This window comes from Lucilia sericata, unplaced genomic scaffold (genome assembly GCF_015586225.1).
Source record: "Lucilia sericata isolate MDLA Ls3-8-SP2 unplaced genomic scaffold, ASM1558622v1 Contig000033F_arrow, whole genome shotgun sequence".
Lineage (NCBI taxonomy): Eukaryota > Metazoa > Arthropoda > Insecta > Diptera > Calliphoridae > Lucilia > Lucilia sericata.
The window spans coordinates 596545-623422 of record NW_023994071.1 but is presented as its reverse complement, the minus strand read 5'-3'; the positions used below and the strand labels follow the sequence as shown (position 1 = coordinate 623422).

Below are 26878 nucleotides of genomic sequence, written 5' to 3'. Positions count from 1 at the left end.
TTAATTGTGATTACTAAATCTACATTTTAATCTATCTCGAATGCGAGAGGCTTTGCGTAATGGCTCTTCATATTCTTGTCCGTTAGTAGACAAATTGTCTTCTAAATCGACCATATAGTCTTCAGTTAGCAAACCACGTGCCAGTCTAAAATTATGAAGTACTGCACAGGCATTGATTATTTTGCCAGCAATTTGAGGTGAGGTGTTTAATCCCCTTTGTAGACATCTAAATACACTCTTTAATCGTTCCACACAATTTCTTGCTTGTGCGTGTACCGTATTATAGATCATTTGCTGATCTATATGGTGTTAAAAGCCATGGCCGCAAAGGGTATCCGGAATCACCTAAAGAAATAATGTGGTTTGGATTATAAGTATAAAAGGTCTTGCGATTTTGTACATACCTAATAACCAAGAATGATTGCTCCTGTCTGCTTCATACCTTTGTTGCAACAATAAGTTTATTCGCGAAGCTTCCCAAATATAAGAATCATGTGTAGCTCCTCCAAATCTTGCAAATCCTCCAATGATTTTTAAATTATAGTCGCATATCTGAAATAATATATATTTATATAATTAGAAAAATGTAATCTTTTTTTGAGTGGTAACCTTTTCTGTTTAAGTAGCAGCTTTCAACTTCTGGCTTTGGTTTCTTAATACGTACATGTGTACAGCCTATTGCGCCAATTACTCCGGGAAATCCACATTCTTCATAAAATCTTTAAAATAGTAAACAAATTACGAAAAATATTAGTCAATTTCTGTATGTACTTACTTTTGTTTTATAGGCTCATATTGGGAAGGTGTAGGAAACTTAATCCATTTAGGCATAAGTTTTTGTTCCAATATATCGGCTATTTCATTTATGCTACCATAGTTTTGCTGACAGAAGCAGTAAAATCTTGCCTAATATCCCTATAAAATGATCCGGTCGCAAAGAAATGTAAAGCTGTACACATTCGTAGAGGCGCATGTGTGGACTAATTTCTAATAGCAAGGTGTGAGCAGCTTCTTTACTTAACCTATAAATGTCCTTAAAGCGCTGCTCCGGGATGGTAAATGGATCAGTTGCATCCCTTAACCTTTGACGATAAATCCGCAACATATATCGCCGGTCATGTTGTTCAGCTGCTATTAATAATGCACTGTACATTTTTCACTTTTAAATATTTTTGATTTTATTTATAATTTATAGAAATTTTATATTGTTAATTTTTTATCTTTATAAAATTTTAGTCTTCTTCTTTTTCTTTTTGTTTTTTTATGCTTTTGACAGCTGTTTATTGGAAAATTCCAACAATAACGTAATTAGTGTTGTCTCTTCTCACATTAAGTTACAGAAACACTTTTATCTCACAAACCGAGAAACGATTGAATTTTTTGTTTCACTCTTCTCGATGTGAGAACTTCTCACTAAAAGTTACAGAAACGGGGTACAGATTACAATGAGGGGATAATACAGAAAACAAGTTATAGTGCTATATTCGGCTAAGCCGAATCTTAAATACCATCCACCAGCTACTTTTATGTTAATACTTTTCTGATTGATCAAATATTTGTAGAAATAAGTTTTCTCATGTCTTAAATAGAAAAATCCCAAGATTTAAACAACTTAAATCTATTACAATTCCAAGATTTATTGAACATTACAAACGCCATTTTCTTTTCTGAAGGGGACTTAGTATGAGAGCTATGACCAAACAAGGACCGATCGTAAAATGAGTTATGTGCCTTTAAGTGTTTTTCTGAAAGGGACCCTGTATAGCAGCTATGATAAATTATGGACCGATAGGAAAGCAATTTCACAGTAATATTTATCTGTATATGCGCAATACTTCTGCCAAACTTTATATGGATATCTTAATTTAGTAATGAGTTATATGCGTTTAAGTGATTTTCGGGAGGGGACCTTTCATGGGAGCTATGATCAGTTATGGACCGATCGGAAAAAATTGCTCAGTAATATTTCTGTGCATATAAGCAATACTTGTACCAAATTTTATATGGATATCTTAATTTAGTAATGAGTTATGCGCGTTTAAGTGATTTTCGGGAGGGAACCTTGTATGGGAACTATGACCAATTATGGACCGATCGGAAAAAAATGTCTTAGTAATATTTCTGTGCATATGAGTAATACTTGTAGAGGGGACCTTGTATGGGAGCTATGACCAATTATGGACCGTTCGGAAAATTTTTCCTCTGTATGAATTCTATTGACATAAGATTTTAATTTGTAAAATTTTGTGAAGATATCGACATTGTGACGGAAATTATTAACAAAAAACCCATTTTCCGGGAATATGTAATTTTGTATGGGAGGTATATGAAATTTTGGACCGATTCAGAAAATTTTCAGCAGGGATCAAGCTCCTGTGTAGAAACGAATGTATGGTGATTTTCATGGAATTATCTTGCATAGTTTTCGAGAAAATTACATCAGAATGTGTAAAAAATGCTTATTTTTTTCGAGGTTGTTTTAAATTTTGATTCATAACTTTTTCTGGTGTGAACCGATTTTGCCCATTTTCAATACCAAACAAATTAGGAAAATGAAGAACATTTTGGGTGAATTTGGTTAAACTCTATTGCTTCGTTTTATCGTGAGCGTGTTTTACACAGACAGACGGACATAGCTAAATCGACTCAGAATTTGATAAGGACCCAGAATACATATATACTTTGTTGGGTCTCAAATGAATATTTCTTGGTGTTACACACGGAATGACAAAGTTATATATACCCTCTATCACCACTGATGGTGGTGGAGGGTAAAAAAATAGAATTGAAAAAATAGAAAATAAGTAGGAGAAATATAGGATAGAACAGGATGAACACAAAATGAATATAAGACAGTTATATCCACATGTAAATAACACAAATAGATGAACATGTAGAAGCAATATATACAAAATACACATAGACTACACTAAACACGAAGGACACAAATAGAGGTATATTAAGATCATATAGAATGTACAAAATAAAGTAAGAAATAAAGTGAATCTAAATAAATAAATATTATATCTAGCTTAAAACTAGGAATTCTTGACTTGCGCGTAGAAAAATATCACAGATTATTGTTTTCTCAAGAATTTGGAATTGAAAACAAGTATATCACAATATCTACTATATCAATGTTGGCTTTTTTGCTTAAATCAAAAAGTATTCTAAATATCTCAATGTTATTCAATTTAAGTATATTTGGTATATAAGTGTACCTGCCCATAGATTGTAGAGCTTAGCTCTCAAATCTGACCAGAGCCGAAGGTTAATGTCCGTACAATGAAACAATAAATGGTCCACAGTCAGAGATAACATTTAATATCTTCAGTTAATAATAACACATGGCGAAAAATGCACATTATAACAACCCTGTTGTTGTTGTTGTAATTTTGCAAGATTTTAAGCAAAATATTATGAACATATGGCAACGCTACAACATAAAAATAAGAGAAAAGTGAGAGGATCGCCAAAGGGCTCAATAAAAATAAAATAGAATCTATCTCAACCACAATCTCGCCAACCACAAGACTATATTTTGCTCTCCATACAAAATGTATGAAAACTCATTGTCGAAAGCGGTTATGGTTCCAATTAGGCTTGCCAGACGTACTGTTTTCAGCAGTACGCGTACTTTTTTTTAGTAATTGTACTTTTAACTGCATAACCCCTAAGGAAGTACGCAAATATACTTCTTTTTAGTATTTGAACTTCTTTTTGTATTTTTTTTTTGCATTTTACCATAATTTTATAGATGTAAGGCTTACACTGTAAGCATGACCATAGACAAATATTCCATAGAATCACTATTTAAGGAATTCATAGATAATTTGAAAGTGAAATTATGCTCAAAAAGGCAAATTCTACTATAAGAGGTTAGCATGTATAAGGCATGTCAGTATAAAATAATGCGTTTATTAAAAATGCTTTAAAGTTATTAAAATTTTATTTAGAAATCACAGTAATGAAAGTTTTTAATGAATTTTCGACATAAAAAAAGACTAAAAATGTGAAGGACATGTTTTAATGGTCTGTAATGCTCCGTCATGTACCTATTCGATAGCTTTATCCAGCCCCGCTGTGGAACGATTTTCGTCGCAGGGCGGCTAATTTCTTGAAAATGAAGTATCTGAAGATGTTGGATGAAAGTAATAATTGATATGTTTTAGATAATAAATAAAAAATAATTTAAATAATAATAGATTTAAAACACAAATTCCAATAACAGAGAAGCAATTTTAACTGTTTTTTATTTTACTGGATATTTTTTCTATATCAAACATACATACATATGTTCAGATATCAAACATACATACATATGTTCACAATAAATGGTTGATATTTAAAATTTAACATTTTCTAAAGGAAAAATATAAATTAATAGCACAAAATGTTGATACATTTTTGTCATAAATTAGTTTTTAAATGACTTTGTTGTGAAAAATCATAACAACCAATGTCAATCTAGTGTTTTTAGAACAATTTTTTTTTAAATAAACAATTGTACTTTTTTTATACAATTGTACTGCTTTTTTAACTGCGATGTACGTTTTTTGTTGATTTCAAATCTGTCAAGCCTAGTTAAAATTGTAATTAAGCTGTTAATCTTCTGACGTTTGCAGGTATTTTATAAAATCAAGCTACCCATATTAACTTAAAAATCCATTTTTTAGTTTTCATTTCAATCAAAAAATAAATTAATAAAGAAATTAGAAAATTTTTTACACATTTTTTAAACAATTATTTTCCCATCAAAAAAAAACTTTCAACAAACCAATTTGTCCTTTTGGAAAATCCAAAAAATATACCACCAACCACCACCAACGCAAAAGTAACTAGTTTTTACGTGCTGAAGAAATTTGCAAATACATACATAAAATTGTACATGTTTTTTTCTTAAAGCCATAAAGGATATCTAATACATGTATTTCTTTAGTTCGTGTAAATAATGTTGTCTTCATTACATTGCATGTACCCTACTAGAAAAGATTCTTAATAATTGGCAGTTTAACGAGTAATACAGATATATAGTTAGCTTTGTACGCAAAGTCCTCTTTTGAAAATTTTACAGGAGAAGCAAAAAACTTCATATTTTTAAAATCTGAAAACGTAGTTTTTTTAGATTTCTCCTTTTTTAATATCGGCAGTGAAACAATTTAAAAATAATGCTGTTGAATATTTATGGCGTTTTTTTTAGAACTTAGCTCGTTTTCTTTTTCTGAATTTTTATTTTTTGCTGGACTTAGCACATTTTCTTATAACTTTTTCCTTACGTACAGATTCTATTTTGAAGATAATTTGATATAATTTGATAAAAATATTTTCTTGTGTCCTTCGAACGAAGTGCATAAAATTTGTTTAGTGTAGGTCCACTATTTCTTATAGCCCTCATACAAGCGGTTGCTCGAAAATGAGATTAAACAGAAATAAACATGTTGAGTAGCTAGTAATCGTGATCAAATTTGGAGCAAGTCATTTTTTTGTACAGCGGACATCAAACTTTATTTGATCCTTGCCCCCATATAAGATCCCCTTTAGAAAGCATTTTTAACAATATTTACAACATTTTATGAGGATAGGGCAATGTTTGACCCTACCCCAACGCACAACTGGCTTAAAGTACATTATAGCGATGCAATAACGTTAACAAGTTTTATAGGAAACTAAATTTCTTTACTAACTACTACGATATTCTCTATATCATCCCTCTTAAAGAAAATCAGCTTATTGTCAATATTTACTTGTTTTACTTTATTTTAAAAAAGTATTCCATGATTTTTTTACTCAATTGAAGACTTTACAAACTACACACTATTTCCTAGACGTTGATGTACAAGTTGTTTGAAATTGTAAGGACTTAGCACTTTTTCTTTGTATATATTTATTGTTTTAAGAACTTAGCACGTTAATATAAGGTCATTTTTTGATTATTCATGTGTATTTGAAGTTATACTACCATTCAGCATTAAAATCTCAATTTCTGTAAAAAGTGGACTTGTTACGTGTAATATATTTAAATGTAAGTTATATCTGTCATTATTCTGGTTGTACTCTTATACATATTACTCTCTATATTATCTTGTTATAATTCTATTATAGTATTGCTATAGTTATATTCTTTTATTTATAATAAATCAGTCTATGCCAAACCTCCAACCTGTGTTGTTAATTGTCGCATATATGTTATTTGGCGACGAGGTTAAAGAGACCGTGAGTGTATTTAAACAAAAGTAAAAATTATATTTGGTCTTTATTTAATTATAAAGAAAAACTAATTAAAATATAAGACGAATATGTCGGAACGAAATGTATTTGCCGGCAGTATAGAATTTTTCACACGGGGTGAAGATATTTCTTTATACATCAGACGACTTAATCACTTGCTGTCGTTAAATAATATCAATGACAATGCTTCAAAAATATCGTTTTTAGTGAGCTTGGGAGGACCGGATTTATTTAAGGTATTATCATCCTTAATAGCACCTAAGGTTGAAACGGATTCAACAATTATATACGACGATGTAGTTAGTAAATTAATAAAACATTTTGAACCAAAGAAAAATGTCATTACTGAGTGCTTTAAATTTTTTGAAAGAATGCAAAAACACGATGAAATTTGCAAGAATATATAATTGAGCTTAAATAAATGGCACAGCATTGTGAATTTAGAACCTTTGCAGACAAAGCGCTATTAATACAATTTGTTTGTGGAATAAAATGTACAAAAACACAAAATCACATCTTAAGTGATGACAAAATACAAACATTTGATAAAGCAACGGAGGTAGCGATGGCAATTGATATGACAAGTAAAGATGTTAATGTACTTAAAAGCATTGTGGATGATAATAATATTAATGCAGTAAGAAGTCCCCGGCAAAACTATTGGATAAGGAGAGAGAATCGTGGGTACAGTGGACATCAAGAGAGTATATTACCAAAATATAATCGTCATTATAAGCAAACACAACAATATCCACAAAATACACAACAAAGAGAGGTAATATGTTTTGCGTGCGGATCATATGGCCATATTAAGAGAAATTGCAGAAAACAAAGAAAACAAAATAGACAAATCAATATGATTGAAACTAATGAATTTATCGATAACGAGTATTCAGATACCAATTCTTCTCATTCTGGGTATATAAATAATTGCAACATTTTTAATAATAATTCTCATAAAACTACATTATTAATAGATAATCAACCAATTGTCTTCGAAGTTGATACCGGTGCATGTGAAACAATTATTGATATGAAGCATGTACAGAATTATTTTAAGAAGTCAACAGGAAAATGAAATTAATATCTGGTGATTATTTAGAAACGTATGGAAAAATTAAAGTGAACGTGGTTGTAGAAAATAAGAATCATAAATTAGAATTAACAATATTAAACACGCAGGACGTGTTTACTTGGGCGAAATTGGCTAGATATTTTGATTCCGTCATGGCGTAATTTCTTTATGTTAAGTGTTATTGAGTTATCATGTAATAATGTTAATGTTAATAGAATAATAGAAATTAAAAATAAGTATATGGAGGTATTTAAAAAACCTAGTAGTTATGATGTTATAAAAAATTTCAAAGCCGAAATTGCACTTAATGAAAAAGCTTATCCTATTTTTTGTAAACCAAACGTAGTTCCATATGGATTAAAAAATAAGGTCGAGAATGAAATTGAACGACTGTGTACTGAGGGTGTTTTAGTACCCGTGACCAGAAGTAGATGGGCTAGTCCATTAGTGATAGTTAATAAACCAAATGGATCAATCAGATTATGCGTAAATTGTAAACGAACGATAAATAAATTTGTAGTTAGCGAACATATACCTATTCCAAGAATGGATGACATTTTTGCGAATATGTCGGGTTGGAATGTGTTTTGCAAAATTGATTTAATGGGTGCGTACCTCCAGGTAGAAGTATCGGAAAAATCACGTGAATTATTGACAATTAATACTCATATTCGATTATTTCAATACACTAGACTTGTATTTGGTCTAAAAACGGCACTTCAGATATTTAAAGGAATTATGTGCGAGATTTTGAAAAGTTTGGACAAGGTACATATTTATTTTGATGACATATTGGTTGGAGGGGTCAATATCGAAGAGTGTGTTCAAAATTTACATAATGTTTTCGAAAGATTGAAAGAATACAATGTGCGTGTGAATGAGGAAAAATGTATATTTTTTACTGATGAACTTGTGTACTTAGGGTTTAATATTAATAGACAGGGAATTTCACCGAACAAGGAAAGAATTCAAGCTGTTTTAAAAGCCCCAGAACCACAAAACAAAACACAATTAGCATCATATTTAGGCTCAATTTTTACCATAAATATATACCAAATTTATCTTCTGAATTAGCCAGTTTATATCAGCTTAATGGGAAGAATGTGACATGGATGTGGACAGCTCAACACACAGAAGTATTTAACAAAAGTAAATTGTTGCTTTTGAACATGAATACATTAGTACATTATGATCCGACAAAGCCCATTGTTATAGCATGTGATGCCAGCCCATACGGAGTGGGAGCCGTTCTATCGCATATAATTGATGGCGAAGAAAAGCCAGTAATGTTTGTATCGAGTACTCTATCAGCGGCCGAAAAGAATTACTCCCAACTTCATAGGGAGGCATTAGCTATTATTTTTGCAGTTAATAAATTTCATAAGTATATTTACGGGCTTAGGTTTATTATTTAAACAGATCACCAACCACTACGGGCTATTTTCGGTGACAAAAAGGATGTTCCAGCGGTGGTTGCAAATCGTTTACAGCGATGTGCAATAATTTTGTCTATGTATGACTATACAATATGTTATAGGAGATGTTCAGATATGAAACATGCAGATGGTCTATCAAGACTGCCTCTGAACAAACCCACAGAAATAGAAGAGATCAGTATTAATTATATAACTTCAGATAATTTTCCGCTTAATTTAAATGATGTTAGGTTCGAATTGAGAAATGATGAAATGTTGTATAAGGTTTATGAATATGTTAGTAAGGGAAACTGGCCACAGTATGTAAAAGAAGAGTTAAAACCTTTTTATATCAAACGAAACTCGTTGAGTACGGATAGCGGGTGTCTTATGGTGCGGGTGGTTTATGCAGAGAAATTAGTTATTCCCAAAAATTTAATATATAGAGTACTCTCCTTACTACACGAGAGTCATGTAGGGATCGTTCGAATGAAAGCCATTGCCAGAATTTACGTCTGATGGCCTGGTGTTGACAAATATATTGAGGATTTTGTAAATAGTTGTGGCCCTTGTCAAACCGTTCAAAATTCGCCAAAGCAAATTTTATCATCATGGAAAAATGTCACATATCCTTTTGAAAGAATTCATATAGACTTTTGTAAAATCGGTAATATAATGATTTTAGTTTTATTTGACGTTTTTTCTAAATGGATTGACTGCATTATTATGAAAAAGGCAGACGCTAAAACGGTATGTGAAGAATTGAAAAAAATTTTCGTGGTTTTTGGGTTACCAACCTATCTTGTAAGTTACAATGGTCCACCTTTTAGTTCTGAGTATTTTGTTAGATTTTGCAAAACAAATGGAATTGAGGTTTTAAAATCATCATCGTACCATCCTTAATCAAATGACAGTGCAGAACGCGCGGTTCAAACTGTAAAACAGTCACTGAAAAAATTTTTGATTGATGATAGAACAAAACATTTAAATTGGGATTTTAAATTAAATACTTTTTTACTGCAATACAGAAGTACGCCTTCCATGGTAACAAATACGTCACCAGCAAAATTACTTTTTAGATATAAACCGCGAACATTAATGGGCGTATTGGTAAATAAAAAGGATAATAGCAAGGAACAGAAAGACAAGGAACCCAAACCATTGAATTCTTTTAACAGTCAAGAAAATATTTTGCCAAAGGATAGAATATTCAATACGAATGAAGAGGTCTTATATAGGAACGTATTTTCTAACTACGTTAAATGGATTCCTGGAAGGATCCTTAATAAAGTTAGTAGCTTAAGGTATATGGTACTGGTTAACGGAAGTGTAAATCATGCTCATGTTGATCAATTGAAGAAATTCAATGTAAGACATGTTCAATATTGACCTATAACTTATTCTATGGAACGTAGGAAGATATTGAGGTCTAATGATGAATCTGTCATAATGACTAGAAGTAAAGCTAGGAAAATGCGTGAGGAAGACTTTACTTATGACAATGTTGAATAATAATGATAATGATGTATATGTATGTATTTATAACTATATTAAATATTTTTTTCATAATAATACTTATTTTTTTAATTTAATTATAAATAAAAAAGGGTACGGGAATGTAATATATTTAAATGTAAGTTATATCTGTCATTATTCTTGTTGTACTCTTATACATATTACTCTCTATATCAGCGGTTCCCACCGATTTTTACTTCGCGGACCCCTTGAAGAACTTATTTAATTTCGCGGACCCCCATACATATTTTGATATCTTATTTTTCTAAATAATTGTCCATCCGAAAATTGACCTAGTTCATTAATTCCTAGGTCTAATAAATGTAGAAATGTCATATCTATAAAATATTCCCGTACTTTGAGAATATATAATATTTCAGATAGGTTTTCAATTGCATGTTTTGAAGATAGAATGACTTCTTTGTTGATATGTTAACATAATGTTTAATTTTATGATCGTGAGATCTTTCATGTTCATTTTTCTTCAAGGTAGCGAAAAGGTTTCTTGAAGGGTGAACTGAGTAAGTGAGCTAAGTTTTCGGGAAAATAATATAAGAAAGTTGGACTTCTTCTATGTTGTTGCGGAATGCGTTATCCGCATAATATATGATTTGAACTCTTTGTTAAAGTACTGTGAATTTGGAACTTAAATTTGAATTTTAAAATACCAACGAATTATTTTACTTCTTGGTTTTTGGCTACATATTTTCGTGAAACGCTATGGATTTTCTGATGTTAATTTAATAATATGTATTGGTCAACAAAATCAAGTTAAAATCTGTGTATCACGTCGGATTGGAATATTTATAAAGAGATACATAAAGAGTCACCTCTGTTTTGGAAATATATAATTTTAGTCCTTTCAAACAAGAACACTTTTGCTTACAATTTGATAAACTTAAATCTGTAATAAGCTTATCTTTGAATTGAACTTCATACTCCGGTACCAGTATCCCTAATTTAATTGTAAGAATTTAATTGTAGAATTAACAATATTAAACACGCAGGACGTGTTTACTTGGGCGAAATTGGCTAGATATTTTGATTCCGTCATGGCGTAATTTCTTTATGTTAAGTGTTATTGAGTTATCATGTAATAATGTTAATGTTAATAGAATAATAGAAATTAAAAATAAGTATATGGAGGTATTTAAAAAACCTAGTAGTTATGATGTTATAAAAAATTTCAAAGCCGAAATTGCACTTAATGAAAAAGCTTATCCTATTTTTTGTAAACCAAACGTAGTTCCATATGGATTAAAAAATAAGGTCGAGAATGAAATTGAACGACTGTGTACTGAGGGTGTTTTAGTACCCGTGACCAGAAGTAGATGGGCTAGTCCATTAGTGATAGTTAATAAACCAAATGGATCAATCAGATTATGCGTAAATTGTAAACGAACGATAAATAAATTTGTAGTTAGCGAACATATACCTATTCCAAGAATGGATGACATTTTTGCGAATATGTCGGGTTGGAATGTGTTTTGCAAAATTGATTTAATGGGTGCGTACCTCCAGGTAGAAGTATCGGAAAAATCACGTGAATTATTGACAATTAATACTCATATTCGATTATTTCAATACACTAGACTTGTATTTGGTCTAAAAACGGCACTTCAGATATTTAAAGGAATTATGTGCGAGATTTTGAAAAGTTTGGACAAGGTACATATTTATTTTGATGACATATTGGTTGGAGGGGTCAATATCGAAGAGTGTGTTCAAAATTTACATAATGTTTTCGAAAGATTGAAAGAATACAATGTGCGTGTGAATGAGGAAAAATGTATATTTTTTACTGATGAACTTGTGTACTTAGGGTTTAATATTAATAGACAGGGAATTTCACCGAACAAGGAAAGAATTCAAGCTGTTTTAAAAGCCCCAGAACCACAAAACAAAACACAATTAGCATCATATTTAGGCTCAATTTTTACCATAAATATATACCAAATTTATCTTCTGAATTAGCCAGTTTATATCAGCTTAATGGGAAGAATGTGACATGGATGTGGACAGCTCAACACACAGAAGTATTTAACAAAAGTAAATTGTTGCTTTTGAACATGAATACATTAGTACATTATGATCCGACAAAGCCCATTGTTATAGCATGTGATGCCAGCCCATACGGAGTGGGAGCCGTTCTATCGCATATAATTGATGGCGAAGAAAAGCCAGTAATGTTTGTATCGAGTACTCTATCAGCGGCCGAAAAGAATTACTCCCAACTTCATAGGGAGGCATTAGCTATTATTTTTGCAGTTAATAAATTTCATAAGTATATTTACGGGCTTAGGTTTATTATTTAAACAGATCACCAACCACTACGGGCTATTTTCGGTGACAAAAAGGATGTTCCAGCGGTGGTTGCAAATCGTTTACAGCGATGTGCAATAATTTTGTCTATGTATGACTATACAATATGTTATAGGAGATGTTCAGATATGAAACATGCAGATGGTCTATCAAGACTGCCTCTGAACAAACCCACAGAAATAGAAGAGATCAGTATTAATTATATAACTTCAGATAATTTTCCGCTTAATTTAAATGATGTTAGGTTCGAATTGAGAAATGATGAAATGTTGTATAAGGTTTATGAATATGTTAGTAAGGGAAACTGGCCACAGTATGTAAAAGAAGAGTTAAAACCTTTTTATATCAAACGAAACTCGTTGAGTACGGATAGCGGGTGTCTTATGGTGCGGGTGGTTTATGCAGAGAAATTAGTTATTCCCAAAAATTTAATATATAGAGTACTCTCCTTACTACACGAGAGTCATGTAGGGATCGTTCGAATGAAAGCCATTGCCAGAATTTACGTCTGATGGCCTGGTGTTGACAAATATATTGAGGATTTTGTAAATAGTTGTGGCCCTTGTCAAACCGTTCAAAATTCGCCAAAGCAAATTTTATCATCATGGAAAAATGTCACATATCCTTTTGAAAGAATTCATATAGACTTTTGTAAAATCGGTAATATAATGATTTTAGTTTTATTTGACGTTTTTTCTAAATGGATTGACTGCATTATTATGAAAAAGGCAGACGCTAAAACGGTATGTGAAGAATTGAAAAAAATTTTCGTGGTTTTTGGGTTACCAACCTATCTTGTAAGTTACAATGGTCCACCTTTTAGTTCTGAGTATTTTGTTAGATTTTGCAAAACAAATGGAATTGAGGTTTTAAAATCATCATCGTACCATCCTTAATCAAATGACAGTGCAGAACGCGCGGTTCAAACTGTAAAACAGTCACTGAAAAAATTTTTGATTGATGATAGAACAAAACATTTAAATTGGGATTTTAAATTAAATACTTTTTTACTGCAATACAGAAGTACGCCTTCCATGGTAACAAATACGTCACCAGCAAAATTACTTTTTAGATATAAACCGCGAACATTAATGGGCGTATTGGTAAATAAAAAGGATAATAGCAAGGAACAGAAAGACAAGGAACCCAAACCATTGAATTCTTTTAACAGTCAAGAAAATATTTTGCCAAAGGATAGAATATTCAATACGAATGAAGAGGTCTTATATAGGAACGTATTTTCTAACTACGTTAAATGGATTCCTGGAAGGATCCTTAATAAAGTTAGTAGCTTAAGGTATATGGTACTGGTTAACGGAAGTGTAAATCATGCTCATGTTGATCAATTGAAGAAATTCAATGTAAGACATGTTCAATATTGACCTATAACTTATTCTATGGAACGTAGGAAGATATTGAGGTCTAATGATGAATCTGTCATAATGACTAGAAGTAAAGCTAGGAAAATGCGTGAGGAAGACTTTACTTATGACAATGTTGAATAATAATGATAATGATGTATATGTATGTATTTATAACTATATTAAATATTTTTTTCATAATAATACTTATTTTTTTAATTTAATTATAAATAAAAAAGGGTACGGGAATGTAATATATTTAAATGTAAGTTATATCTGTCATTATTCTTGTTGTACTCTTATACATATTACTCTCTATATCAGCGGTTCCCACCGATTTTTACTTCGCGGACCCCTTGAAGAACTTATTTAATTTCGCGGACCCCCATACATATTTTGATATCTTATTTTTCTAAATAATTGTCCATCCGAAAATTGACCTAGTTCATTAATTCCTAGGTCTAATAAATGTAGAAATGTCATATCTATAAAATATTCCCGTACTTTGAGAATATATAATATTTCAGATAGGTTTTCAATTGCATGTTTTGAAGATAGAATGACTTCTTTGTTGATATGTTAACATAATGTTTAATTTTATGATCGTGAGATCTTTCATGTTCATTTTTCTTCAAGGTAGCGAAAAGGTTTCTTGAAGGGTGAACTGAGTAAGTGAGCTAAGTTTTCGGGAAAATAATATAAGAAAGTTGGACTTCTTCTATGTTGTTGCGGAATGCGTTATCCGCATAATATATGATTTGAACTCTTTGTTAAAGTACTGTGAATTTGGAACTTAAATTTGAATTTTAAAATACCAACGAATTATTTTACTTCTTGGTTTTTGGCTACATATTTTCGTGAAACGCTATGGATTTTCTGATGTTAATTTAATAATATGTATTGGTCAACAAAATCAAGTTAAAATCTGTGTATCACGTCGGATTGGAATATTTATAAAGAGATACATAAAGAGTCACCTCTGTTTTGGAAATATATAATTTTAGTCCTTTCAAACAAGAACACTTTTGCTTACAATTTGATAAACTTAAATCTGTAATAAGCTTATCTTTGAATTGAACTTCATACTCCGGTACCAGTATCCCTAATTTAATTGTAAGAATTTAATTGTAGAATTAACAATATTAAACACGCAGGACGTGTTTACTTGGGCGAAATTGGCTAGATATTTTGATTCCGTCATGGCGTAATTTCTTTATGTTAAGTGTTATTGAGTTATCATGTAATAATGTTAATGTTAATAGAATAATAGAAATTAAAAATAAGTATATGGAGGTATTTAAAAAACCTAGTAGTTATGATGTTATAAAAAATTTCAAAGCCGAAATTGCACTTAATGAAAAAGCTTATCCTATTTTTTGTAAACCAAACGTAGTTCCATATGGATTAAAAAATAAGGTCGAGAATGAAATTGAACGACTGTGTACTGAGGGTGTTTTAGTACCCGTGACCAGAAGTAGATGGGCTAGTCCATTAGTGATAGTTAATAAACCAAATGGATCAATCAGATTATGCGTAAATTGTAAACGAACGATAAATAAATTTGTAGTTAGCGAACATATACCTATTCCAAGAATGGATGACATTTTTGCGAATATGTCGGGTTGGAATGTGTTTTGCAAAATTGATTTAATGGGTGCGTACCTCCAGGTAGAAGTATCGGAAAAATCACGTGAATTATTGACAATTAATACTCATATTCGATTATTTCAATACACTAGACTTGTATTTGGTCTAAAAACGGCACTTCAGATATTTAAAGGAATTATGTGCGAGATTTTGAAAAGTTTGGACAAGGTACATATTTATTTTGATGACATATTGGTTGGAGGGGTCAATATCGAAGAGTGTGTTCAAAATTTACATAATGTTTTCGAAAGATTGAAAGAATACAATGTGCGTGTGAATGAGGAAAAATGTATATTTTTTACTGATGAACTTGTGTACTTAGGGTTTAATATTAATAGACAGGGAATTTCACCGAACAAGGAAAGAATTCAAGCTGTTTTAAAAGCCCCAGAACCACAAAACAAAACACAATTAGCATCATATTTAGGCTCAATTTTTACCATAAATATATACCAAATTTATCTTCTGAATTAGCCAGTTTATATCAGCTTAATGGGAAGAATGTGACATGGATGTGGACAGCTCAACACACAGAAGTATTTAACAAAAGTAAATTGTTGCTTTTGAACATGAATACATTAGTACATTATGATCCGACAAAGCCCATTGTTATAGCATGTGATGCCAGCCCATACGGAGTGGGAGCCGTTCTATCGCATATAATTGATGGCGAAGAAAAGCCAGTAATGTTTGTATCGAGTACTCTATCAGCGGCCGAAAAGAATTACTCCCAACTTCATAGGGAGGCATTAGCTATTATTTTTGCAGTTAATAAATTTCATAAGTATATTTACGGGCTTAGGTTTATTATTTAAACAGATCACCAACCACTACGGGCTATTTTCGGTGACAAAAAGGATGTTCCAGCGGTGGTTGCAAATCGTTTACAGCGATGTGCAATAATTTTGTCTATGTATGACTATACAATATGTTATAGGAGATGTTCAGATATGAAACATGCAGATGGTCTATCAAGACTGCCTCTGAACAAACCCACAGAAATAGAAGAGATCAGTATTAATTATATAACTTCAGATAATTTTCCGCTTAATTTAAATGATGTTAGGTTCGAATTGAGAAATGATGAAATGTTGTATAAGGTTTATGAATATGTTAGTAAGGGAAACTGGCCACAGTATGTAAAAGAAGAGTTAAAACCTTTTTATATCAAACGAAACTCGTTGAGTACGGATAGCGGGTGTCTTATGGTGCGGGTGGTTTATGCAGAGAAATTAGTTATTCCCAAAAATTTAATATATAGAGTACTCTCCTTACTACACGAGAGTCATGTAGGGATCGTTCGAATGAAAGCCATTGCCAGAATTTACGTCTGATGGCCTGGTGTTGACAAATATATTGAGGATTTTGTAAATAGTTGTGGCCCTTGTCAAACCGTTCAAAATTCGCCAAAGCAAATTTTATCATCATGGAAAAATGTCACATATCCTTTTGAAAGAATTCATATAGACTTTTGTAAAATCGGTAATATAATGATTTTAGTTTTATTTGACGTTTTTTCTAAATGGATTGACTGCATTATTATGAAAAAGGCAGACGCTAAAACGGTATGTGAAGAATTGAAAAAAATTTTCGTGGTTTTTGGGTTACCAACCTATCTTGTAAGTTACAATGGTCCACCTTTTAGTTCTGAGTATTTTGTTAGATTTTGCAAAACAAATGGAATTGAGGTTTTAAAATCATCATCGTACCATCCTTAATCAAATGACAGTGCAGAACGCGCGGTTCAAACTGTAAAACAGTCACTGAAAAAATTTTTGATTGATGATAGAACAAAACATTTAAATTGGGATTTTAAATTAAATACTTTTTTACTGCAATACAGAAGTACGCCTTCCATGGTAACAAATACGTCACCAGCAAAATTACTTTTTAGATATAAACCGCGAACATTAATGGGCGTATTGGTAAATAAAAAGGATAATAGCAAGGAACAGAAAGACAAGGAACCCAAACCATTGAATTCTTTTAACAGTCAAGAAAATATTTTGCCAAAGGATAGAATATTCAATACGAATGAAGAGGTCTTATATAGGAACGTATTTTCTAACTACGTTAAATGGATTCCTGGAAGGATCCTTAATAAAGTTAGTAGCTTAAGGTATATGGTACTGGTTAACGGAAGTGTAAATCATGCTCATGTTGATCAATTGAAGAAATTCAATGTAAGACATGTTCAATATTGACCTATAACTTATTCTATGGAACGTAGGAAGATATTGAGGTCTAATGATGAATCTGTCATAATGACTAGAAGTAAAGCTAGGAAAATGCGTGAGGAAGACTTTACTTATGACAATGTTGAATAATAATGATAATGATGTATATGTATGTATTTATAACTATATTAAATATTTTTTTCATAATAATACTTATTTTTTTAATTTAATTATAAATAAAAAAGGGTACGGGAATGTAATATATTTAAATGTAAGTTATATCTGTCATTATTCTTGTTGTACTCTTATACATATTACTCTCTATATCAGCGGTTCCCACCGATTTTTACTTCGCGGACCCCTTGAAGAACTTATTTAATTTCGCGGACCCCCATACATATTTTGATATCTTATTTTTCTAAATAATTGTCCATCCGAAAATTGACCTAGTTCATTAATTCCTAGGTCTAATAAATGTAGAAATGTCATATCTATAAAATATTCCCGTACTTTGAGAATATATAATATTTCAGATAGGTTTTCAATTGCATGTTTTGAAGATAGAATGACTTCTTTGTTGATATGTTAACATAATGTTTAATTTTATGATCGTGAGATCTTTCATGTTCATTTTTCTTCAAGGTAGCGAAAAGGTTTCTTGAAGGGTGAACTGAGTAAGTGAGCTAAGTTTTCGGGAAAATAATATAAGAAAGTTGGACTTCTTCTATGTTGTTGCGGAATGCGTTATCCGCATAATATATGATTTGAACTCTTTGTTAAAGTACTGTGAATTTGGAACTTAAATTTGAATTTTAAAATACCAACGAATTATTTTACTTCTTGGTTTTTGGCTACATATTTTCGTGAAACGCTATGGATTTTCTGATGTTAATTTAATAATATGTATTGGTCAACAAAATCAAGTTAAAATCTGTGTATCACGTCGGATTGGAATATTTATAAAGAGATACATAAAGAGTCACCTCTGTTTTGGAAATATATAATTTTAGTCCTTTCAAACAAGAACACTTTTGCTTACAATTTGATAAACTTAAATCTGTAATAAGCTTATCTTTGAATTGAACTTCATACTCCGGTACCAGTATCCCTAATTTAATTGTAAGGCAGAGTATTATTTGTCTGAAATAAACACCATTATTTCAGTACATATACAGGAAATAAAAATTACAAATCACGCAATACTTTATTTTATAAAAGTTATACAATAAATTTGTAGGGCCTAGCTTCTTCCTGATAAACAACCGAAAAAATAAAATTCAAAAAGTCACCAAAAAATTTGGGATTATTGCACAAAAATTGGAGATATTTGTACATACATATAAAAGCAGAATATTGTTTATTCATGGTTTATTTCGTTCGTCTTCGCGGACCCCCTAGGATTTTACTACGGACCACTAGGGGTCCGCGGACCCCCATTTGGGAACCGTTGCTCTATATTATCTTATTATAATTCTATTATAGTATTGCTATAGTTATATTCTTTTATTTATAACTAGCTATACCCAGTGTGCTTCGCTACCCTCATCGTAATGAAATAAAATAAATATTATTGTAAATGTATATATATCTGCAATATCAAAAAGTCCCCTATTTAAATTTATGTTTATATATTCAATATTTTAGAAAACTCAAAAAGTACCAATGAAGTACGAAAAAGTAACAAAAGACCTCTTTTATTTAATTTCATGTTCCTAAGTTCAATATTATAGAAAATTAAAAAAGTACCAGTTGAAGAACGAAAAATTACCAAAGGGTCCCCTTTTATAGATTCTCATTAACTCCGGGCTCCACATGGTTAATTTCATGTTATAAAAAACACAAAAAGTACCTTTTGAAGAACGAAAAATTACCAAAAAGTCCTCTTTTATATGTTCTCACTTACTCCGGGCTCTACGTACTTAATTTCATGTTTCTAGGTTCAATATTATAGAAAATTCAAAAAGTACCTTTTGAAGAACGAAAAAGTGCCGAAAAGTCCCCTTTTATAGGTTATCACTTAATCTTGGCTGTACTTGCTTAATTTCATGTTTCTAGGTTCAATATTATAGAAAATTCAAAAAGTACCTTTTGAAGAACGAAAAAGTACCAAAAAGTCCCCTCTTATATATTCTCATTTACTCCAGGCTCTATATGCTTAATTTCATGCTTCTAGGTTCAATATTATAGAAAATTCAAAAAGTACCTTTTGAAGAACGAAAAAGTACCAAAAAGTCCCCTTTTATAGATTCTCATTTACTCCAGGCTCTACATGCTTAATTTCATGCTTCTAGGATCAATATTATAGAAAATTCAAAAAGTACCTTTTGAAGAACGAAAAAGTACCAAAAAGTCCACTTTTATAGGTCCTCACTTAATTCGGGCTCTACATGTTTAATTTCATGTTTCTAGGTTCAATATTATAGAAAATTCAAAAAGTACCTTTTGAAGAACAAAAAAGTACCAAAAAGTCCCCTTTTATAGTTTCTCACTTAATCCAGGCTCTACATGCATACTTTCATGTTTCTATTTTCAATATTATAGAAAATTCATAAAGTACCTTTTGAAGAACGAAAAAGTACCAAAAAGTCCCCTTTTATAGATTCTCATTTACTACGGGCTCTAAATGCTTATTTTCATGTTTCTAGGTTCAATTTAATAGAAAATTCAAAAAGTACCAGTCGAAGGACGAAGAAGTACCAAAAAGTCCCCTTTTATAGATTCTCATTTACTTCAGGCTCTACATGCTTAATTTCATGCTTCTAGGATCAATATTATAGAAAATTCAAAAAGTACCAGTCGAAAGACGAAAGAGTACCAAAAAGTCCTCTTTTATAGATTCTCATTTACTAAGGGCTCTACATGCTTAATTTCATGTTTCTAGGTTAAATTTTATAGAAAACTCAAAAAGTACCAGTCGAAAGACGAAAAAGTACCAAATAGTCCCCTTTTATAGATTCTCATTTAATAAGGGATCTACATGCTTAATTTTATGTTTTTAGGTTAAATTTTATAGAAAACTCAAAAAGTACCAGTCGAAGGACGAAAAAGTACCAAAAAGTCCCCTTTTATAGATTCTCATTAACTAAAGCCTCCGCATGCTTAATTTCATGTTTCTAGGTTAAATTTTATAGAAAACTCAAAAAGTACCAGTCGAAAGACGAAAAAGTACCAAAAAATCCCCTTTTATAGATTCTCATTTACCAAGGGCTCTACATGCTTAATTTCATGTTTCTAGGTTAAATTTTATAGAAAACTCAAAAAGTACCAGTCGAAGGACGAAAAAGTACCAAAAAGTCCCCTATTATAGATTCTCATTTACTCTGGGCTCTACATGCTTAATTTCATGTTTCTAGGTTAAATTTTATAGAAAACTCAAAAAGTACCATTCGAAGGACGAAAAAGTCCCCTATTATAGATTCTCATTTACTCTGGGCTCTACATGCTTAAATTCATGTTTCTAGGTTAAATTTTATAGAAAACTCAAAAAGTACCAGTCGAAAGACGAAAAAGTTCCAAAAAGTCCCCTTTTATAGATTCTCATTTACTCCGGGCTCTACATGCTTAATTTCATGTTTCTAGGTTAAATTTTATAGAAAACTCAAAAGTATCAGTCGAAAGACGAAAAAGTACCAAAAAGTCCCCTTTTATAGATTCTCATTTACTAAGGGCTCTACATGCTTAATTTCATGTTTCTAGGTTAAATTTTATAGAAAACTCAAAAAGTACCAGTCGAAGGACGAAAATGTACCAAAAAGTCCCCTTTTATTGATTCTCATTTACTCCGGTCTCTACATATTTAATTTCATGTTTCTAGGTTCAATATTATAGAAAATTCAAAAAGTACCTTTTGAAGAACGAAAAAGTACCAAAAAGTCCCATTTTATAGATTCTCATTTACTCCGAGCTCTACATGCTTAATTTCATGTTTCTAGGTTTAATTTTAAAGAAAACTCAAAAAAGTACCTGTGTGGAACGAAAAAGTAGCGAAAAGTCCCTTTATTATTAATTTCATGTTTCTATTTCAATATCATAGAAAACTCAAAAAGGACCAGTTGGAGAATGAAAAGTACCAAAAAATATCACTTGATACCGGGGTTCCAAATAACACCCCATTAGGATATTTAGTGTTTCTAAATTTAAAAATTTTATCTAAATTGGATCATTGTGGTTGAATAAAATCAAATTTCCCGTTTTTACCCCTTTTGGTACTTTTTTCCTCCCCATTAACGAAATAAAAATTCTATTCCAAAAAGTTGCAACATCGTAGTGGGAGCCCGTTATTATGTATTCATATGTATAAGTTAATAAACCAAAAACAATGTTTTATGAAAAAAGTACCAAAAATAGGTACAATTTTAACCCCTTAAACGTCCGAATATCCAAAAAGTACTAAATTCATATTTTTATTTTTTCGTTAAGTTATGAAGGAGTCAAAAATATTTTTTGAATGTGCACTGGTTTAAAAGATACATGGGGTGCGAAAAAAGTACCAAAATACAGTTTTTACCCGTTTATTCCCTAAAGGGGTCGAATTTTAAAAAAGTACCAGACACCTGTCCGTTTATTTTTTAAATGAACGGCGATAAGCTTTAAACTGTTTTTGTATCTTTTCTAGTTTAGGAGATATAAGGTTACCGAATTTACCCGTTTTTACCCTTTTTTACCCCCTAAACATTCGAATTTCCAAAAATCCCGTCTTAGTGGATCTATTTGGCGGGAGACCAACCTCCTGTCCAAATTTCAGCTCTTTAGCTTCAACCGTTTAGGCTGTGCGATGATGAATCAGTCAGTCAGTCAGTCAGTCAGTCAGTAACGTTAGAATTTTATATATATAGATAAATCAGTCTATGCCAAACCTCCAACCTGTGTTGTTAATTGTCGCATATATGTTATTACGTTTGCGGACTAAGCTAACGATATGTATCATGAGGTTCCCAGTGATGTCTGCTACTAAAAAGGCTAGCAACTTGAATAGCTACACAGTATCTAAATGTATATTAAATTCCGCAAGGAAATTTGTATATTTTTATGTAAATGGTATATCCTGCATCCGAAAGATAAAAATAACATACAAATAAATTATACAAAACTAGCTACACCCTGTGCGCTTTGCTACCCAAAAATCAATATAAATAAAAATCAGACTTTATGATTTTGAAGATTTATAGCTAGACTTTCCCAGATATACCAACCAATTTATTACTTAAATATTCACATGGATTTCAGAGTTTTTCGTGAAAAATTTGATGATTCTAGCTCTAAAAATTATAGAAGAGCATGCAGTAAAACTGCAATGCTGAGCATTTGCGACAAACTGGATAACACAGATAACACAGTCAAACAGTTGAAAATGTGTTTAAATACGAAAATGGGGTTTATAAAATTTTTGCAGAGATTGTGCTACAAATATTGAAAATTTGCATTTTCTTATAAATAAATCGCAATCTCTATAAATTGTCTTTCCAAAAATATATAAAAGTTCAAAATCTACATACGTACATACCTACATACATACCTACATACATACATACATACATACATACATACATACATACATACATACATACATACATACATAAATACATACATACATACATACATACATACATACATACATACATACATACATACATACATACATACATACATACATACATACATACATACATACATACATACATACATACATACATACATACATACATACATACATACATACATACATACATACATACATACATACATACATACATACATACATACATACATACATACATACATACATACATACATACATACATACATACATACACACATTCAGATATACCCAATGGACGCAATATTCGATATTATATTAATAGATAAGCTGCTAAGTTCCATATCAGCATCCCTTTTAAAAGGAATACAATGAAATTTTTTAGATTAGATCTTTATTTAACATCAAATGGTATTTTATTTCAGGCAAAATAATAACCTTTTCTACAATAAATCATGGCATAATAAAGTAAGGTCGCTGCGATAAAGCAGCTGATTATTTTTTTATTTTTGTGTAGAGTATGCTTAATGTCAAAAGTTGTTATTGTTTACATGTTAAGAATGTTATTTGTTTACATTTCTTATGTCATTTTTGACATTAGTCTGATTGTAGTACAAAAACAAAATACATGTTGTTTTTGTATTGTTGTAGTGATGTAGTCACCTTTCTAAGTGTACCCTGCAATAAATATTATTTAATAATATAATAATAAGGGGCCATAATCGTAGTCATCAAAAAAGTAAGTATCTATATATATATAAAAATGAATGTGTGTTTGTTTGCATGTTTGTATGTTTGAACGTTATAGACTACTAAACGGCTGAACCGATTTTCTTGAAATTTTCACAGCATATTCCTGCATGTCTGGAATAGGTAATAGGCTACTTTTTATTTCGAAATTTCAAGTGGGCGATGAGCCACGCCCACATTAAGAAAATATAAAATCCGTATATTTTAGATAATATAACAGTTAGAGTCCTCAAATTTTGTCGGAGCCACTTTAGTGTCAATATGATCATTTAGGACAAAAAGTAGGCGGACTAGCATTAGGGGGCGTGGTACCTCCCATATAAATTAAATACAAAAATTCGTTTATCTGGGAAACTAATAGAACTAAATTCTTAAAATTTAGCACGAAGAACTTTAACATCCATATAAACATTTTGGGTAATAAATTGGCGGACTACCCATGAGGGGAGCGGCACCTCCCATATTAATTAAATACAAAAATTCGTTTATCTGGGAAACTAATAGAACTAAATTCTTAAAATTTTGCACAAAGAACTTTAACATCCATATAAACATTTTGGGTAAAAAATTGGCGGACTACCCATGAGAGGAGCGGCACCTCCCATATTAATTAAAAACAAAAATTCGTTTATCTGGGAAACTAATAGAACTAAATTCTTAAAATTTTGCACGAAGAACTTTAATATTCATCTGAACATTTTTAAGGAAAAAAGAGCGGACTTTCATCTGGGGGGCTTGGAGCCCCCATATGAATAAAATAGAAAAATTCGTATATCTGAGAAACAATTAGAGCTAGAATCATTAAATTTTACTTGAAGAACTTTGACATTCACCTGAACATTTAGAGTATAACGGGCGGACTTCCAATGGGTTACTTGGTACCTCCCATATGAATTAAATACAAAATTTCGTTTAACTGGGAAACTAATAGAACTAGATTCTTCAAATTTTGAACAAATTATTTTAATAATCATCTGAATATTTTGGAGGAAAAAGGGCGGACTTTCATCCGGGGGGCTTGAAGCCCCCACATGAATTAAATTCGTATATCTGAGAAACTATTAGAGCTAGAATCTTCAAATTTTACATGAAGAACTTTGACATTCATGTGAACATTTAGAGAATAACGGGCGGACTTTCAATGGGGGGCTTGGCACCACATATATGAATTAAATACAAAATTTCGTGCATCTTGGAAACTCTTATATTATTCAAATTTTTTGTAAATAGATAGAAATTGGCGATAGATAGAAACTGGCGAACTTGCAATAATTTGCTTGACATCTTTCATATGTAACATATAATAAATCTGGTATTTATTTATACATATTCCTTTTAGGGTAGCAAAGCACACTGGGTATAGCTAGTTATTTATAAAAATGTATACTTTTCAGCTACTATAGACGAGAAAAAGCTTACTTTTTCCGCTAAAGTCAGTTTTATACTTAAAACCAGAGTTTAAATATTAGTAGATGCTTTTATATTTTTATTTTTAACTTTGCAATAAATATGCATTTACCTCATATTTAAAAATATGCATATTTAAAAAATGGTTCTGTTCAAAATATTTCTAGTATTTTTGCTAAAAATATTTACCCATACAAACTATTGCATATTACAGCTTACAGACAAATATAAAATGTTTTCACATACAATATATTACGCAGCAACTCGCTAACATATTTATAATACCCATATATATTTCATATGGCTTGCCTATAATATTAAAATATTTTCCTACACAAATTATTCGAAGTCAACAATATTGAAGCCATGCAAGCAGTAATATACGAACATGAAATGTACGCAAGCAGAGCATATATGTGCCGACGAAAACACGAAACAAAACGATAGTCGCGACTATCAGGTTACAATATTTTTACTATCAAACTTAAATATTATTTACTATAGGAAATGACTTATGGTCTAAAATTTAACATTTCATGTTGAACTTGAAAAATTATAAAATGTGAAAAATGTATGCAAGATATAACCAAATTTTATTTAGAAAATAATTGAAAACGTTTATATCTACATATGTATGTTTTATGTATATTATGGAAAAAATGTATGCATGAAATAACCAAATTTTAATTAAAAAATTTTTGAATTGAATTATTGAATGTATGTATTTATTAAATTTATGTTTAATTTTTATGTGGAGTATTAAAATGTATGTATTTGTATTGATTGTAATATAATTAGAAAAAAATTATATAAATACTTAGAGGATCATATGAATGTAAAAATATATTCAAATATGTATATATGTATGTAAAAAATTGTTTTTACAGGCTATATTTAAACAGATTGTTTGTAACAGGATGATATGAATATAAAGAAGAAACACTAACAATAAGTTTGTAAACAGGTTTCGATTCTGGCAATTTTCAGCAGGGATCAAGATCTTGTGCAGAAACGAATGTATGGTGATTTTCATGGAATTATCTTGCATAGTTTTCGAGAAAATTACATCAGAATGTGTAAAAAATGCTTATTTTTTTCCAAGGTTGTTTTAAATTTTGATTCATAACTTTTCCCGCTGTGAACCGATTTTGCCCATTTGCAATACCAAACAACTTAGGAAAATGAAGAACATTTTGGGTGAATTTGGTTAAGCTCTATTGCTTCGTTTTATCGTGAGCGTGTTTTACACAGACAGACGGACATAGCTAAATCGACTCAGAATTTGATAAGGACCCAGAATATATATACCTTGTATATATACCCTCTATCACCACTGATGGTGGTGGAGGGTATAAAAACACATTCGTCATAAAAATGACCTGTAACAGCACTTTTTTTTCCTACTTTTCACGCACATTCCATAACGGTGGATTACGATAGGTCAT

The 26878-nt window shown here is 30.9% G+C and overlaps 1 pseudogene; it reads right to left on the bottom strand.

Moving 5' to 3' along the window:
* On the bottom strand, positions 1 to 26878 carry LOC119612054 (annotated as a pseudogene).